Source organism: Podarcis filfolensis, assembly GCF_964270895.1.
Source record: "Podarcis filfolensis genome assembly, chromosome: 5".
NCBI classification, from domain to species: domain Eukaryota; kingdom Metazoa; phylum Chordata; class Lepidosauria; order Squamata; family Lacertidae; genus Podarcis; species Podarcis filfolensis.
The window spans coordinates 9,538,599-9,557,696 of NC_139608.1; positions in this window are offsets into that span (position 1 = coordinate 9,538,599).

A 19,098-nucleotide genomic window follows, 5' to 3' on the forward strand; every position below is an offset into this window, starting at 1 on the left:
AGCAATCCCTCTTGCTGTTCTGGCTTCTGGGATAGCTGTGCAGCCTGCATTCGCTCCATAAGAAGCACACACATTTCCCCTTACTTTTTAGGAGGAAAAAAGTGAGTCTTATAGAGCAAAAAATACGGTACCTGGAGGTCAGTCCTATCAAACTCAATGGAGATTACCTCTCAGCCGGGCGATAAATTCTATTTGGTTTGGTTTACATTTTAAGATGAACATAACTCATCTGCACTTTCTGAATCAATATGCAAACCTAAGCGTAGCCAGTTTTCAAAATCTGCACTTCTCTGAATTTTGCAATGCAGTTCTCCAGCCAAGTAATTTGGGAGCAGGGTTAGGTTGGGGTATACATATACTAAGGCATACTGAAGTGTGCATAAAAAGTTACATGTTGGGAAAATAGCATACAAAATGCATTTCGTTAGGGGAAATTGCTTTTCAGAAATGAGTCAATTAGGCAAAATTGCAAAGGAAAAAATGTATTAGGAGAAATTCACACTTTTTTTAAAAAAAATTGCAAACTGATGTGGAAATGTGAAAAACTGAATTTATGATTGAGGGGAAAATGAGAAACCGAGAGAAAAAGAAATTTGCTCATCCATAACCCTTTCATCATACCCTAAATCAGAGTTGCCTGAAGCGACACCTCACTCTGTCTAATGGTAGGGCTGGCCCAATTTCTGATATGCCAGAGCTGGAAGCTGCCATAGCCACAACAACATAAACTACCATCTCGTCACTGCTTCCTATATATTGGCTGGGTGTGTGTGTTAAATACTTATATATATAATCCATTGTGTTCCTCAAGTTCTCTTGATAGAAGTGAGGCTACGGAAGGAAAGAATAACTGCTTGCTATAACAAAGGCGATGCTATCTGCCTCTTAAACCTCCCTCCCTCCTCTACCCAAGTCATTCAAATATGTGTTTACTCTTGAGTTTGTACCATCTTGCTTGTCAGAACATCTTTCTTTAGGTCTAAGTGGTTAGATAAGGCAACAAACCACAAAAATGTTTTAATTGCCAGTCATCAAAAGGGGCTTTGCTCCAGCTGCAGCTGTAAAGATGGTGGGAAGGCACCCTGGGAGAGATTTGAAGGTTCATATTTGCACAAGGGTGGTGAAAGCATAAGATTCAGAAACAGAGCCCAGGGGGAAAAACCACACACACAAACATGCTGACCTTCCTTTCCTTGTGCCACATTGTGAATTATCCTCCTACTGTATAGTACTCAATATATTATATTTCCAAAATATTGCATGGCTAAACATGGATGATTGTTAGTGGTTCAATTTGTCACCAACACTGGACATTCAGGGATTTTTCAGGAACAGTTAACATCTGATCATATCTGATGGCAGCAAAGTTAACATTTGACAGGATCTGACATGTCAACAGTATATTTTACCAAATGTGGCAGCGTGTGAGAATCCCTTGCAGATGACCGCAGTGCCTGGAGACAGCCAGATTGTGTATTCACAGCAATGACCAGAGAAGAGATGACCACTGTGAGAAGTTCAGAGGGAAAAAACGTTGTGGTGCATCTGCAGCAGCACAACTGGATGCCTTCATCTGCCCCAGCTGCAATAAAACATGTATTTCCTGTATTGGTCTCTACAGCCACAGCAGGCACTGTAATTCTCCAAGGGTTTGACTTTACCCCTGATGCTGCACTCTTCCATTGTTTCTTGAGACAGATGGATGCCAACAGCTTGCTATAAGAACTGAAGCTTCAGTATATTGAAACGAGCCAGCCCACTAGCCATTGGATCAGTTGTGAATCATTGGATCCATGTTGTGAATGTTTATGAGCAATCTAGTGGCTCCGAATTAAAAGAGAAAAATGTCTTGGCACACAAGGCCTAGAGACAGGTGTGTACCATTGATGGGAAGGCCTTGAGACAAATATGTACATTTGGTGTGAAGCAACACTATCAAGGTGTTGAAACCCTAGGCTGTGTGCGTGTTTGAGTGGTCTGGGCAAATGAGTACTGCAGCTGAACAGAACAAATGAGATATTAATTAAATCATTCTTCCTTGGAGTGGAAGAAGTGCAAGTGGGAGCAAGGAATGGGCATTTGATCTGATATTTAGTTGCATTGCTCAAAATGCTATCTTGAGCGGGAGATGTGAGTTTGAAGCACCAAGATTATTCTGCCCGCCCCCAAAAAGCTTGAGGAATACGGCAGAATACCCTGAGAATACCCCCAGAATACCCTGAGCTTGAGGAATACGGCAGAGTATCAATTAAAAACTGTAAATGAATAAGTAATGACCTAAGAATCTACGTACAGCCCATCCACCTGGCACAGTAACAACACAATAAACTGCCCAGGTCATATGTTCGGTAGATTTGATGTGCATGTGGCGTTGCCAACATCTCCCAGGTGTGCAGAAGTGACTGGTATGCTAACATAATACAATGGCGTGGGCGGGTGCTTTGCAGGAGATGGTGTTTCTTTAAATCCCTGAAGCATTTGTCCCACAGTGTACATCTGTATCCATTTCCTACCGAAGCTTTAGTTGGTTCTCCTTCTCAGGGTCAACTCTCAAGCACCTTGAGAGTTACTAAGGTATTTCCTGAAGTGCGTGCCAGCTCCTCTCGGCTGCTGAAGGAGTCTTGCTTCCACTAGCATAGTCTATATGCAGGCTGGTGCACATCACTGCCTAGATGTGAATGTGGTTATGAGTAATCTACGTATGTATCAGTACATGCCCACACATTCTCACTCACCCTGGATTAGGACTGGGGAGATCTTGTGGGAATTAAACTCTAGTATACCCTCCAACATTTCTCTGGTGAAAATAGGGACATCCTGTTCCATAATGATAATTTTACTATTTATAACCCCCCCCACACACACACTTCTTACTGGGTTGCCCCATAATAACTAAAACATAATAAAACATTGAACATTAATAAAACTTCCCTATACAGAATTGCCTTCAGATGGCTCTGCAGAGGGGTTGGGGATAATTCCATACCCTCCAATATTTTCCCAATGAAAATAGGAACATCCTAAAGAAAAGTGGGACATTCTGGGATCAAATCAGAAACCAGGATGGCTTCTCCTAAATCATGGAAATCCCTGGAAAATAGGGATACTTGGAGGGTCTGCTCTAGTTCCCATTTGCAGAGTATGTGGAAAAACAGCTCTGTGTCATTTGACCCTTTAATTTGTTCTCTTTCCCCTCCTATAACAACTATGCAAGACACCCTCTTTTAGTTTAAATAATATATAACTTTTACTTAGTGTTCTTGCAGTTGCAGATTAAAATATATACAATGCAGGTAGGTGTTTATTGAGTTGCTAAAACATCTTACATAGATTTCAACTGTTGCAGACTAACTCTGACCCTGAGGCAGACAGCATCACAACACAACATGCCGGCTGCTCTAACTGTTAAGACTGTTCAACTAACTGCCATAACTGTACCAACTGCCATAACTGCCGCAGAGTGTATGAGGTCATGGGGTTCCACAGCTCTTGCAATTAACCCTTCACATATGCATTTTGGATGCTAACACCCCACAGAACTGGGGTCAAACTCCCATTCAGCTATGAAGTTCTCATTGGGGCTTTGGGTGAAAAGGAAGATCTCTCAGATGATGAATGGGAGGTAACTAGGAAGCAGCATCCTCCCAAAAGCAGCTTCACAGAGATAAGAGAGGCTACTCTGAAACGGCAAACCTTTCTCTACCTCCTTGTCCTACTAGACTCCGTTGACATATCCACTCAACCTGATTTTACTACCGCAATTTTGTAAAGTTTGAAACTAAGCAGCCAGTGAACATTTTCATCTCCACTAGCTGCAAATTCTTGGCAATGTATTGTAATGGTTTTATTTTATTTTTATTCTCCCTTTTATTGTTCCTCTTTTATTTTCTGCTGACTCCCCTTGTTTTTCTTTTATTTCTCCTCCCCAGTTCTCTTTCTCCCTTTCTCCACCTTTCCTTCTGTTCTCATCCTCTTTTCTCCTTTTAACTATTTTTCTAGGCCTATCCTTATCCCTCCCTTCCCCTCTTTCCTCACTCTTGCTCCCACCCCAATCTTTCTAGAATTTCCTTTTCTAAAGCAGGCTTTCTGTGATGGGATGGTGAGCTGCTTGTGCGTAAAATCCTGATCCCTCAGAGTTTGGCTAAGTTCCCAAACCTCTGTCTGTGATGGAGCTCCTTAAGCATGGCTCCATCAATCGCTCGTTGAATCGGACAGTGGGCGTTTACGGAACTTCTTCCAGCATAAAAGCTCCTTGACGGAAACGCGTCTTCTGGACTCTCGGCGTGACAGTTTCCGCCGAGGAGTGGGTGTGCCTACGGGAGGTCCTGAAACCTCTCCACTGTTCCCGCTTGAAGTATCTCTGAGCTCTCCCTCCGACTCACTTTCCCTTGTAACTCCACTTCTCCCCCTGCTGGTCCCCTCCTCCGCTGAGTGGTCTCTCTCACCCTCCATGAGCCCTTTCACCTCCTTCGTCTCAGATGACAGTTCCCTGACATCCACCTCCCCTCTAGGGCCCCCTTCACCCCCTTCCCTCCCCTCCTCTGCGGGAGGCGAGGGAGCAAAACCCCTGAAGGAACCGCCCTCATCTTCCGAAGTTTCGAACACTTCCCTCCACCTTTTGCTGTTCCCGGTTTCCAAGTACTCCTCCTCCTCGGAGTCTGTACCCTCTTCCAACTCCGATTCCCTGAATCCCTCCAGTTCCTCCTCATCGTCGGTGGTGCCAAAGTACTCCCTCCGGAACCTCGCTACTGGTTGAGGTTTCCTGGGGAACCTTTGGTGGAACGTTTCGATCAAGACCTCGTCATGGACCTCCTCTGCCTTCACCCAGGTGTTTTCCGACTCCGGTTCCCCTTCCCACGCGACCAAATACTCCACCTGATTACCCTTCCACCTGGAGTCGATGATTTCCGCCACATAGTTGCGGCTTTCCCTTTCTTCTATGGCTGGCCCCCGTGTGGATACCCCTTCACCTTCCCCCCTGTATGGTGACAGTAATGACCTGTGGAATACTGGGTGCAGTTTCATGTGGTTCGGTAACCGGAGTCTGAAAGCCACTGGGTTGACCTGTTGGATGACCTCAAATGGTCCCAATCTTTTGGGTCTCAATTTCTTGCAACTACCCTTGAACGGCAACCCTTGGGTTGATAGCCAGACCCGACTCCCCACCCTAATTGTTTCACCTTCCCTTCTGCTCTTGTCTGCCTGCCTCTTATATTCTTCTTTGGCCCTTTCTAAGTTGTGTTGGAGTTGACGATGGATCGCTTCCATTTCTTCTACAAAAAGTTCAGCGGCCGGAACACTCCATCTCTCTCCTCCTTCCCCTGGAAACGCCCTGGGGTGGCACCCATAATTAGCCAAAAAGGGGCTCATCCCGGTGGACACATTCTCTGCATTATTGTAAGCAAATTCCGCTAGCGCCAACTTTTCGACCCAATCGTTTTCTCTGTCATTGACATAACACCTCAGGTATTGTTGAAGGATACCGTTTGCCCTCTCCGCCTGCCCATTGGTCTCAGGGTGCCTGGCAGTCGAAAAGTTGACCTCTACGTGCAACAAGCTCATAAGCTTCCTCCAGAACCTGGACGTGAACTGTTTCCCTCTGTCGGAAACCAGCCTCAAGGGGGCGCCATGCAGCCTAAAAATATGTTCTACAAACAATTTTGCTGTCTCTTCCGCCGTGACTGCATGTGAGCAAGCTACAAAGTGACCCATCTTAGTTAACTGGTCTACTACGACTAGTATGGCGGTTTTCCCCTGGGATTTGGGCAGATCAGTCATAAAATCTATCGACACCGCCTCCCACGGTCGTTCTGGTGTGGGTAACGGTTCTAAATATCCCGCTGGTGCCCGCCTTTCTCCTTTGGCTCTCTGGCATTGGTCACACCTTCTCACATACTCCCGTACATCCTCCCTCACCTTGGGCCACCAAAACTCCCTGGTCACCAACCACATGGTCTTGTGTTGCCCAAAATGCCCCGCTGTGGGATTGTCGTGCAGCTGTTTGAGTACTCTCCCCCTCAATTCCCCTTCGGGTATATATAGCGCCCCTTTGTAATACAATGCCCCGTTTCTTTCTTCAAAACCTCCGGGGTCTTCTCCCTCTCCCCTTAAACCTCTGAGCTTATCCTGGGCGTACTCATCATTTACCGTTCCCTCTACCAGTTCTCTTTGCCCCACCCAGGCCGCACCACACACCCAGTGGTTCTCTGGGATAATATGTCTCTCTTCTGGCGCTCCCTCCCCCTCCAAATATTCAGGTTTGCGAGAGAGAGCGTCCGCTCTGATGTTTTCTGGACCTGGCACATAGCAGATTTCAAAATGGAATTTGGAGAACTCCTGGGCCCATCTCACTTGTCGTTGGTTGAGCACTCGTGCTGTTCTCCAATACTCCAAATTCTTGTGGTCCGTACATACTTGTACCTTATGCTGTGCACCAATTAGTAAGTGTCTCCATCTCCGGAACGCTTCGTGAATGGCGAGTAGTTCTCGGTCATATACCGTGTAGTTCCTCTCGGATTTGTTCAGCTTACGCGAAAAGAAGGCACACGGTCTCCATTCCGACTTATTGCTCCCTGGCTGAAGCAGCACCGCCCCCACCGCGCGGTCTGAGGCATCAGTTTCCACTCTCATGGGTTTTTGTAAATCCACATGCAGGAGCTGTTCTTCCGAAGCGAATGCCTTTTTCAATTCCTCAAAAGCGTGCTCCGCCTCCGCCGTCCAAACAAATTTCTTCTTGCTGCTCAGACAGTCCGTGATGGGAGCCGTTAAGTGGGCAAAGTTCTTGATGAATTTACGGTAAAAGTTCCCAAACCCTAAGAACCTTTGCACATCTTTTTTCGTTTTCGGTGTCTTCCATTCCAGCACCGCCTGTACCTTGCCTGGATCCATGGCTAATCCCTTGTCTGATAGGCGGTACCCCAGGAATTCCACCTCCTTGGCGTGGAACTGACACTTCTCCAATTTCACCCACAACTGGTTTGCTTGCAGCTGGCTCAGCACTTCCCTGACATCCTTTACATGCTGCTTCTCATTCTCTGAATATATCAGCACGTCATCGAGAAAGGCCACGCAATTCTTGTAGAGCAAAGGTCCCAGTACATGGTTCATGAGCGATTGAAAACAGGCGGAGCCTGCTTGTAATCCAAAGGGCATAACGAGATATTCGAAAGCCCCTAGGGGGGTGAACATCGTTGTCTTCCATTCATCCCCCTTCTTTATTCGTATCAGGTTGTACGCTCCTCTCAGGTCCAGTTTCGTGAATATCTTTCCCTTCCTCACCCTGGTCAAAATGTCATCAATCCTGGGCATGGGGAAAGTCACTGGTTCTGACACGGCATTCAGCCGCCGGTAGTCCACGATCAATCTCGGTTTATCCGTGTTTTTTTTGTCCACAAAAAACACTGGGCTGCCCCCCACCGCTCTGGACTCTCTGATGAAACCTCTCTTCAGGTTTTTGTCAATAAACTCCCTCAACTCCTGCATTTCCCTGTCTGACATGGCGTACAGCTTGCCCACGGGGAGCTGGGCCCCAGGGGCCAGGTTAATTTGGCAGTCAAAGTCTCTATGCGGTGGTAGTTTATCTGCTTCCCTTTCGCTGAAGACCTTGCTCAGGTCAGCGTATTGTTTGGGCACCTTCCCTTTGTCCGCCACTTCCATCCCTGCTAGGGAGGCTTTTGCCCCTTCTGGCACCTTTCCCTCTTTGCAGTGCTCCAGGCAATGTGCTGACCCAAAGGAGACCACTCTCTGATGCCAGCCCACTAGCGGGTCATGCAACGCTAGCCAGCTCATTCCCAAAATGACTGGCGCCCCTCCCAGGGTGGCTACATTGAACGCTATCCTTTCAGTGTGCCTTGCCACCCTCATAACCATTGGGACGGTCTGTAGGCTAACTTCTCCCCCCAACAGCTCCCTCCCATCGATCGTGGTGACCTGCAGGGGGTTGCTTAAAGGGAGTGTCTGTATCTGGTGTTCAGCTGCAAACTCCTTGCTCATAAAATTACAGGAGCTGCCTGAGTCCAACAGCGCCTTGGTCTTTAGTGGGTATCCGTTTGCCAGCTCTAGCAGCACCTCTATTACTAGAGCTGGTCTTGGAGGTTCCGGAGTGGGCACTTTTACTGCTCCTTGGCCTGTCTGCAGTGCCCTGACAGCGGCAGACAGGCGTTGGCTTTTACTGGCTCCTGGACTTCCTCCTCCTTCCCCCCAACAGCTCCCGCCATCCCTTGCCATTCCTTTCTTTGTGGGCAGACTCTGGCAAAGTGACCTGGCTGCTGGCAGAGGTAACATTTCTTGGCGCTCTTTCCCTCCTTCTTCCTCCCTTCACTGGGATTTGAAACTGCGCGCGCGCGCGCTGTTCCAACTTCCATCGGCTCTCCGGGCGGGAAACTGGGTTCTGGAATCTCTGGAATGCGGAAATCCCTCCAACGCTCTCCTTTCCCCTCCCGCTTCTCCAAGGCTCTTGCCTCCTGGCGCGCTCCAATGGTCAGCGCTGATTTGGTCAGCTGGTCCATAGACTCCGCCCTGGGCGCCCGGGAAAGTTCGTCTTTCACCGCCGAAGAAAGCCCCTCTTCAAAGAGCATTTGAATGGGTTCCGCCGATAGGTCCCACCCCAATTTATGTATCAACATTGTAAACTCAGTCCAGTACTCACGAACCGATCGGCTCCCCTGTTTGCAAGCCATCAATTGTCTGCACACCAGTCCCTGTTCAATCTCGCTGGAAAACATCAAATCCATGGCGCGAAAAAACTTCCTCGCGTCCTTCAGCATGTCACTATTCCCTGCCATCAGGGGCCGGACCCAGTCTCTAGCCCCCCCTTCGAGATGGCCAATCACAAACGCCACTCGCGATGCCTCATCGGGAAAGTCGTTAAACTGCAGTTCAAGAGCATACTGCATCTCTGTCCTAAAGGCTTGGTAGTTCCTGGGGTCCCCCCCAAACTTCTGCACCATTCCTGGCATCTTTCTTGCTAGTGTAGCGCCTTTTGCCTTTTCTGCATCCTGCGCCCTCCTTTCTTCTAGCCTCGCCGTTTGCATTGCTAGCTGGAGTTCCAAAACTCTGTACCTTTCTTCCAGAGTTGGACCTTCTCCAGCTCCTGCTGCTCCTCCGGCTCCAGCTGGGTTGCTCATGATGCCTCTCTGCACAAGCTGCTTTCAGGGACTGTCCGATTGCTGTGATGGGATGGTGAGCTGCTTGTGCGTAAAATCCTGATCCCTCAGAGTTTGGCTAAGTTCCCAAACCTCTGTCTGTGATGGAGCTCCTTAAGCATGGCTCCATCAATCGCTCGTTGAATCGGACAGTGGGCGTTTACGGAACTTCTTCCAGCATAAAAGCTCCTTGACGGAAACGCGTCTTCTGGACTCTCGGCGTGACAGTTTCCGCCGAGGAGTGGGTGTGCCTACGGGAGGTCCTGAAACCTCTCCACTGTTCCCGCTTGAAGTATCTCTGAGCTCTCCCTCCGACTCACTTTCCCTTGTAACTCCACTTCTCCCCCTGCTGGTCCCCTCCTCCGCTGAGTGGTCTCTCTCACCCTCCATGAGCCCTTTCACCTCCTTCGTCTCAGATGACAGTTCCCTGACACTTTCTATGATTCCTTTATTTTGATTCCTCTTAGTGGCCTTCTGAACTATTTTCAGTATACATACGATGGCACTAATGGAGCTTCATGTTTATATTTGGTTCTATCATAAGTTTATTACTCCTCCCCTTGGTTGAGTTTTGTGAGCTTACTTGCTCAAGGGTGTTAGCAATATTGATTTTGTTCTTACTGATGCCCTATCTCTTGCCCTACGTGGCAAAGTAGGTGATCTGTGAAGGTTGAAAACCAGGCATATCATTAAAGTGAAGTTTTTCTCTCCAGGTTTCTCCATGCGTTCCCATTTTTTGTTGTTATATTTTCAGGGTAATGCAGATCCTTGGATAGTGAAATGTAAAATACATTTTGTATTAATGTTTTCTTGTAAATGGCAGCTCTTAAAGTAGTGATCTTGAATGTGAAGGCTTTGGGTGATGTAATTAAAAGGAAATGGCTAAGTACATACTTATTAAGCATGAAACCGCATATTACTTTCTTAAAGGAAATCCACAAAGTACGAGAAAAGGTAAGTTTTTAAATGATAAATAGTTTAGCCAGCAGGTCAGCAGGTCCTGGTTCCTGGTTCTAATAAGTCATCGGAAGTGGCTGTAATTATCAGTGCTAATCTAGACTTTAAAATCATTGCTATAATGCATGATCAGAGTAGTATGTTTGTTTTTGTCCTAGGTCTGTTGAATGGTTCTAAAGAAATAATAGCGGGCTCCCACTATGCTGCAAATATAAAACAATTTGACTTTCTAAACAAATCTTTAAATAGGCTCATGTCATTTTCTAAAGGGGAAGTAATCTTAGGTGGATATCTACCTGTGAACATGTGCAGGGTTTCATTAGCAGATTTGGATGGATGTAAAAATATGAAACTTGCCCTTAGGGAAAAGATAAAAAATGGAAAAGTCAATATCATTTCTTACATCCACTTTGTAGATGGGGCTTTGATGTCTGGAGTGAAAAGCTCCCTGTTGATTCTAGTTTCTCCTTCCATCCTAACTGCCTTGGTACACAATGCCACTGTCACTGGTGTAAAGCATTAACATTGGGAATATTAAAATTATGGACCATGTTCTGATTGAACTTGCATTAACCATGCAAAAAGCAACTTCCATGTCTCCTACGTGGTCCTTTTCACCAGGGACATTGGTGCCACCAATGGGTTCTCCACCGCCAATAGGTTTCCCACCTCCACATCATTTTCTTCATCTTCCGCCATCAGTTTCTTCTGTCCCACCACCTCTCCATCCTTCAGTTTGCTACCCCCAGGCCCCATTCCAGGCCTGCTTAGAGGAAGCAGTCTCTTGCTCCACTGCCAGCTCCTTTGATCCCAACACTTGATACTTTGTACCTCCCACTATTGCGGACCAGTGTCATACTGGTTGGATCTCCAGCTAGATAGCTCCCTACCTCCCAGGTTACCAGTTCATGACTTGCTCTGGGCAGAATCCTTGGCGTGATTTGTGGCTGTTACTTCCAGTGATGCTCTTTCCCATGAGAATGTGGTGGTGCCTTTGAAGAAGCATCTGAAACTGCGGGCGGGGACGGGCGGGGACAGACAGCAGCAAATATGTCTTCTGCCAGCTACAACAACAGCCAGCCACCTCTGTTTAGCCAGAACGCAGCAGATTCAGGTTTCTACATCTCACATGCCCTGGGTAACTACAGTAGACAAGACATCCAATGTTCCCAGGAGTGGTCACAATCTCAAAGAGGGAAAGAGACCTTGATCGGACTGTTATGTACTGAAGTTCTCACCCTGGGCCAGCAGGGGGATACTGTAGATAGTTTTCACTCAGGTCCACATATGCAAATAAGGGATCGAAAGTGACGTTCAGTGATTGGATAGTTACAGAAAATGGTTACTGTTGCGTTCTAGTGGAGCTCTATATAAGCAGGCTGGCTGAACCCTTCAGTTCAGTTCTGTTCTGGCCTGTGAATAAATAAGAGCTGTTTGAAGAATCGCTGTGTCGTCTGATATGTTCACCCACAACTTAACAGGACACCCACAACAAATATGGTGAAAGGATCATTACTATAGCTAGGGTTGCCATATTTCAAAAGCAAAAAGCAGGACACCCAAAAAATCTGGACATATGGCAGCCCTAACTATAGCCAAGAGTGCAGCTACAGTTTTGAGCTGGACTGTCACAGGAGCAGAGATCATAGTAGGGAGTGAGAAGATTGTCACTGGGACACAGAGGCAAAGAGGAGGGCAGCAAACACAAATCACAGTGTAAGCAGAAGGTGGATACCACAAGCACGACAAGGAAATGAAGGAAGTGCATGAGGGTGGTGTGCCAGAGGGAAATGGACAGGACTGCAAGGAATATATCTGCGTTCCAAAAACAGTACCTCTACAAGCAGCCTGTGACTGTTTTTGTTAGGAAATAAAAATGGCTGAAATGATTAGCAACCGAAAAAGAAAAGCCAGTACATTTTATGAACCCAAAGCCACCTGGGAGAAGAAAACCACACTGTTTATTCCCTCCCTGTTTGCTCTTTTTCTTCTCCTACCCCCCCAGTTCACTTAGCCTTCCCCCCCCAGCCCCCATCACAGGGAGTTCTACTACCTAATGGATTAGCAGTGATCTTCACAGATTGCTCACACCTGCAGTTCTGTCTACTCCCCTCTTCCACTTTGCTCAATCAGCCATACCTTGGTAAGTCCATCAGCTTCCAAAATGACATGTGAAACGAGGCCCACCTGACAGCTCAAGACTTGACACCTGGGCGGGTGGGGTGCGGGGGAGGTGGACTTATACAATTAAAACTGCTGGGAGACAGTTGAATAAAGACAAGAAGGGTAAGATTGCACATGATGGGTGAGCTAGAAGAACAGAGCGTGTCGCCTTGGAACCGATTCGCACAACCACTTCTAAATAAACAAATAAATGTCTAGATCCAAAGAGAAAAGTCTACATGCACGAAGCTTCTTCGATAGGAGTGGCTGGTTTTTCGTCTTCTTTTCAGCCCCCTAAGCATTGTGAGGTATTACTCTGGAGGGCCTCTGACCTTTGAGGGCTTGCAGAGGATGTGGAAGGAGTCTGCTGCCAGGAAGAGGAACTGAAACACCCTCTTATGGTGTGATGCTTTGGATCTTGGTGGAGGTAAAGTTAATCCATGTTTAGCTATTTTTCCGGGTTCAGCTGGTCTCATGATTAGGATTGCCATCGTTTTAAATGGCCAAGCTCCCATGCCTTTAACAGCAGTCTGATGCAGAGGAATTGGGCAAGGGAAGTTTGTACCCATCAGGCATTGCAGAGGGCTGGACTCGATGGTCCTCAGGATCCCTTCCATCTCTACACTTCTGTGATTCCCTAACGCTTGAAATAACTTTGGCAGACATGGGGATTTGACTGCCTGCCCGACACCCTGAAATTAAAATCCCAAAGTAGGGGGTTGTTGGTGTGATATATGCTGTGTGCATGTGATGCATTTAAGGTAGGTTATCTCAGCGGCTTCTCCATACGGGCAGATCAAAAATTGCTGCTAAAACTCCAACTCAAGCGTCGCCTTGGCAACGCTCTAACTTTGCAAAAAGTCATCAGGCACAATGCACACATCACAAATAAGCAGTCGGCTAAGCATGAGACAGGCAGTGGGCTACATGTCAGATTGCATTGTGCTAAAAGTGCTGAGTAATCCTGAAATTGTTCAGCAATAAATAAGAAGCGGGGTTTGGGGAGTCTCCCTGTGTGGTCTCTCTCTCTCTCTCTCTCTCTCTCTCTCTCTCTCTCTCTCTCTCTCTCTCGTTTCCTCTCACACTTCCCCAGCTGTTATCTTCCTGACCTACATACCTAGCATAGACTGTCTCAAGCTTATCAATCAAAGCTTGAAGCTCTTTTCGCTGCTTCCTGGTTAAGCCAACAGGAAGTGAAAATCGCCCTGACCTTTGACAGGTAAGGATGAATTCCTTGAGAAGAAACATTGAGGAAGTCAGCACTGAATGGCTGATTGCTCTAATACTGGAGGTGGGGTCTGTTTCTTTCTCTTTTTTATCCTAGGCAAAACATGACCCTAGGTAGACCTCATTTAGCCTATGCCTTTAAAGCACATTCAAAGCATATTTCCCCCCTCAAAGAATTCTGGGTAGCTGGTTAAGGGTTGCTGGGAATCGTAACTCAGTGAGGGGCAAACTACAGTACCCGAAATCTCTTGACGGTAGAAATGTGCTTTCAAAGCACATTTAAAAGCATAGTGTGTACAAGCCACCACCATTCATTTTCTGCAAAAAAAAAAGAGTTCAAGAGACTCTAAATCATGCCTATTTATGTCAGGGTACCTCATATGACAAAGGGACGTGGGTGGCGCTGTGGGTTAAACCACAGAAGCCTAGGACTTGCCGATCAGAAGGTCGGCGGTTCAAATCCCCGCAACGGGGTGAGCTCCCGTTGCTTGGTCCCAGCTCCTGCCAACCTAGCAGTTCGAAAGCACGTCAAAAGTGCAAGTAGATAAATAGGTATCACTCCAGCGGGAAGGTAAACGGCATTTCCGTGCGCTGCTCTGGTTCGCCAGAAACGGCTTAGTCATTCTGGCCACATGACCTGGAAACTGTACACTGGCTCCTTCGGCCCGTAAAGTGAGATGAGCGCTGCAACCCCAGAGTCGTCCGCGATTGGACCTGACGGTCAGGGGTCCCTTTACCTTTTTACCTCATATGACGCCAGCAACAAGCAGGTGCAATTATTTATGTCACCAATATGACGTTGCCAGAAACAATGTCTGCACTAAGCATGAACACCGCCATAGGATGCTGCCCTTTAGTGCTAAACTAGCGGCCAGCCACCACAATGTAGAAATGGCCTATTATTATTATTTATTAGATTTATATACCGCCCTTCTTAGTAAGATCTCAGGGCGGTTCACCCTAGTGGCAGAGTAGGTACAAGAGGGGCAACCTTATACCTGCTTTGCAGACCCATGTGGTTCAGCGTGACCCTGTGTGAATCACCGTACTGAGCAATGATTTTCAGGTCTTATAGTATTTTATGTGTGGGCAGGGATGTGGTGAGCGACACGTTTGACAGCCCACCTGCTGCCTACGCTGGGATTTGCTCCATGCTAGCGAGCTTTCTGTGGGTTCTCCTAGGCCAGGGATGGAGACCAACAAACCCCTAGCCCTCTCTATCTGGCCCTTGAGACTCTCCTCTGGCCATGTCCCTTCTCTCCAGGTCATATGCCTCATTGGCAATGCTTTGCACCCACCTTGAGTATTTTTGCCTGGCAGGAATGCTTCCATGAACTCCAATAAAGGCACTTCCACCCTGCAAAGGAGGTGGTGTTGCGGGCTTCACGCCCCCACCACACGCGCAGCGGCTGGAGCTCAGCCTCCGCGCAATTCAAGGAATCCTCGGCGTGTCACCCCCTGGCCAGCCAATTGGCTGGCTCGGGGGCGTGGCCTGCCCTATTTAACGCAGGCACGGCCAGGGATCTCCCTCTTTTGCCACCTCCAGCTGCTCCTGTTTCCCACCCTCCCGCCCTTTAAGATTTTTGTTCCTTGACCTTGCTATGGACCTCGGTTGGTCGCCGTTGAGGGACCTGGTAGGAATTTTTCCACTTGGCAAATTGGCACCAGCCACTTGGTTTTCGCCTACCTCATAGCAAATTGTCACAACGTTCTTGGTATTGGTGGTTAGGCATTGGTATAGTTCTGTAGCTGGAAGAGGGGAGGAAGTGCCATCACCTGCCCCACACATTGAAGGGTAGTCCGATAAAGGACCCTCTCCTAGGTCTGCGCCCCAGCAGGGGTCGGGTTCACCAACCCATAAGTACATCTCTGCCTGAAGGTTTTCCCAGAGGAGAATGTAAACCTCAGTCTGAAAAAGGCTCCCTAATCCCTGTTCGCAGGCACTGCCCCTTTCCTTTTCAAAACTTTCCTGCTGTGTTTTGAGGGCTAGAAACTTGCCCGGAGGACTTGGAATGTCAAACGCTGCTGCGCGAAAGCCCAGCTTCCCAAGTTTCAGACACGCACAGCCCTGCTTAGATTTTGTGGCTGGAGATCAGAGAAAGACTTACTGCAGTCATTTGTAGGGCAACAAGGAAACCTCAGGATTTTGCTCGGAGATGTACGTGCCTTCTCGTTTCATTTCCTTGTAATTTAATTCTCCTGGAAACACATAAATACACGATGATCAGCGAACGGTTTAAGGGTTTACAGTCAAATTCCATAGGTGGTTCCAGGATGTAGTGACATCAAACAAACATGCTTGGGAGAGAACAGAGCTCACTTTCACTAACAGGGTTTTACTGTGCTTGCCCAGGGAACCTAGGTGGAAGCAATAAACCAGGTGAAATCATTGTAAGAACATTTGGGGTTTCCCTCATTGTTCTGGACTGACAGCAGAAGAAGTCAAATATAATTTCTAACTCACTTGGGTGTTGTTGTTTTTAAGTATTTGGGGCCTTCCTACCAAAAATCCAGTATATGAGGCTCAAGACAGCTAGGTAAAGGTAAAGGGGAACCCTGACCATTAGGTCCAGTCATGACCGACTCTGGGGTTGCGGCGCTCATCTCGCTTTAGAGAGCCAGTGTGGTGTAGTGGTTAAGAGCGGTAGTCTCGTAATCTGGGGAACCAGGTTCGATACCCCGCTCCTCCACATGCAGCTGCTGGGTGACCTTGGGCCAGTCACACTTCTTTGACGTCTCTCAGCCCCACTCACCTCACAGAGTGTTTCTTGTGGGGGAGGAAGGGAAAGGAGAATGTTAGCCGCTTTGAGACTCCTTAAAGTGAGTGAAAGGCGGGATATCAAATCCAAACTCTTCTTCTTCTTTATTGGCATACAGCTTCCGGGTCATGTGGCCAGCATGACTAAGCCACTTCTGGTGAACCAGAGCAGTGCATGGAAATGCCGTTTACCTTCCCACTGGAGTGGTACCTATTTATCTACTTGCACTTTGACATGCTTTTGAACTGCTAGGTTGGCAGGAGCAGGGGCCAAGAAACGGGAGCTCACCTTGTCACGGGGATTCGAACCGCCGACCTTCTGATCGGCAAGTCCTAGGTGGGTCCTAAAATATATATTGTTCACTTGTCAAAGGGTAGATCTTCAACATAAAATGAAAGCTGTACAATGAAGGTACCAGACGCCCCTCTGTTGGGGAAGGAATTCCATAGCTATAGGGCTGCTGCAAAGAATGCCCTCTCCCACATCACCTCCTAAACCTCTGGAGGTGGTAGAACTACCAATAGGGCCCCCTCTGCTGATCTTAGCCACCGAGAGGGTCTGTAGGGAAGGAGGCAGTCTTTATTTTAAAATCGTTTTAGTGAATATTAAAAACTGGATTAGAAATCAGACTCTTACAATGGTGTTGACTGCATTTCAAAGTTGAACATTCCTGTTTTATGCAATGTGTTCACCATATTAATGATATTGCATTAGGTTAAAGATATCCTTATATAGCATATAGAAGAACAAGCCTTGCTGAATCAGAATCAGCATGGCTTCTGCAAGGGTAAGTTTTGTCTCGCTAACCTTCCAGATTTCTTTAACAGTATCAACAAGCATAGAGACAGAGGTGACCCAGTTGACCCCACTTCGACCCTCAAAAAGTCCCTCACCAAAGACTCCTGAGTAAGCTTAGCAGTCACTGAATAAGAGAGCTCTTCTTGTAGATCAATAGCTGGTTAAGAAACGGGAAGCAGAGGGTAGGAATAAATCGACAAGGGTGGGTATTGGGACCTGTGCTTTTTAACTTGTTCATAAACTAATTTGTTCATATATTAGCCAAATCTGAATATTGGAAGACTCAGGACAAACAAAAGAAAGTACTTCTTCACACAAAAGTGCATAGTTAAAGCTGTGGCATTTGCTCCCACAGGATGTTGTGCTTAGCCACCAGAGCATAGCTGTCAACCGTCCCTTATTTGGTGGGAAAGTCCCTTATCCCAGCACTGTGTCCCGCTGCTGTCCCTTATTGATGATGTCCCTTAAATTTCCCAGGTTTCAAAGGAAGCAGCCCCTCTCCCTCCCTCCCTGCCGGCCAGGGAGGAGGGAGGCTCCAACTGTGTTGCTTGGCTGCGTTGCTCACCCAATAAGGAGTCTAAGAACGACTGGGGGGTGGAGCTTGCATGCCTTGTGCCGATCAAATTGGCCGCGTTGCCTGGGGACTCGGCTTTGCTCAGCACTTCCCAGCGGAGAGGTGACGGTGGTTTTCCTTGCTGCATCCCCTTTGCCGGGTTGCTGCACTGTGGGAACCACCACTTGAGGCTTCGTTTGGCTGCTGGCTGGGCTTTCTGCCTTTGGCTCGGAGGGGCTCAGAAGTTGAACATACTTGTGTTCGGAAAATCCCTTATTTTGGCTGCTGATCCCTTATTTTCGAGGCTGCTGGTCCCTTATTTTCAAATCTGTAAGTTGACAGCGATGCACCAGAGTGGATGGCTTCAAAAGAGGATTAGACAAATTCATGGAGGAATAGGGCTATAAGCCATATTGCACTCAGATCCTCCTTGTGTGCATCTGGTTGGTCTCTATGAGAAAAGGGTGCTGGATCTTTAGCCTGATCTTATGTTCTTAAGGTACTTTGATGTAAACATATTGGATTACTTCAAGGCCTAGGACCCTCATACCTACGGGACCGCCTCTCCTGGTATGTCCCACGGAGGACCTTAAGGTCCATAAATAGCAACACCCTAGTGGTCCCGGGCCCTAAGGAGGTCACATTAGCCTCAACCAGAGCCAGGGCCTTTTCAGTACTGGCTCCGGCCTGGTGGAACGCTGTCTCATGAGACCAGGACGCTTCAGGATCTGATTTCTTTCTGCAGGGCCTGTAAGGCAGAGTTGTTCCGCCTGGCCTTTGGCTTGGAATTAACTTGATCCCCTCCCGCTCTTTCTTTTTTCCTTTTCCCTTCTGTGACAGAACTCCTACTTGGGGACTTCCCTGGCTTTTTTCTGGCCCATGCAGGACCAGTCTGGATAGTTAGACTTGACATTTTCATCCCCCAAAAAGTTTTTGAGTTTCTGCTGAAATGAGGCTGCATTTTAATGTTGTATTTTAATCTTGTTTTTAAGTTGTATTTCAATCAATTGTTTTATATTTGGTGTTAGCCGCCCTGAGCCCGGTCTTGGGTGGGGAGGGCGGGGTATAAATAATTTTTTTATTATATTATTATTATTATTATTACTAATATCAATGTCCAGCGGGCGTTTTGAATCACCATAATTATTCTAAAATGAATTCAAACCAAAACAGAATGATCTCAAGGCCAGGAATGTAGGGTTCTCCCCCCACAACCTTTTAAAACATTTTTAAAGCATTCCCCCCACCTCACAGACTTTAACTAAATTTTATCCACAATCGTCAGTCAGGGCAGACAGCTGAGAGCAATATTAGAGCAGGTAATTGTGTGGATCCATCAACAGCTTTTGTCCTCCAGCTACTGAGTCTTATACTAAAGTGGGCACAGAACAGCACTGTAGTAGATTAAAGGCAAAATATCTTTCTTCAGTTGCTTCCCTGCTAACCAGCTGTTATTTTCTACAGGAGGGGACAGGAGCCGTCGTAGTATCTATAGGGA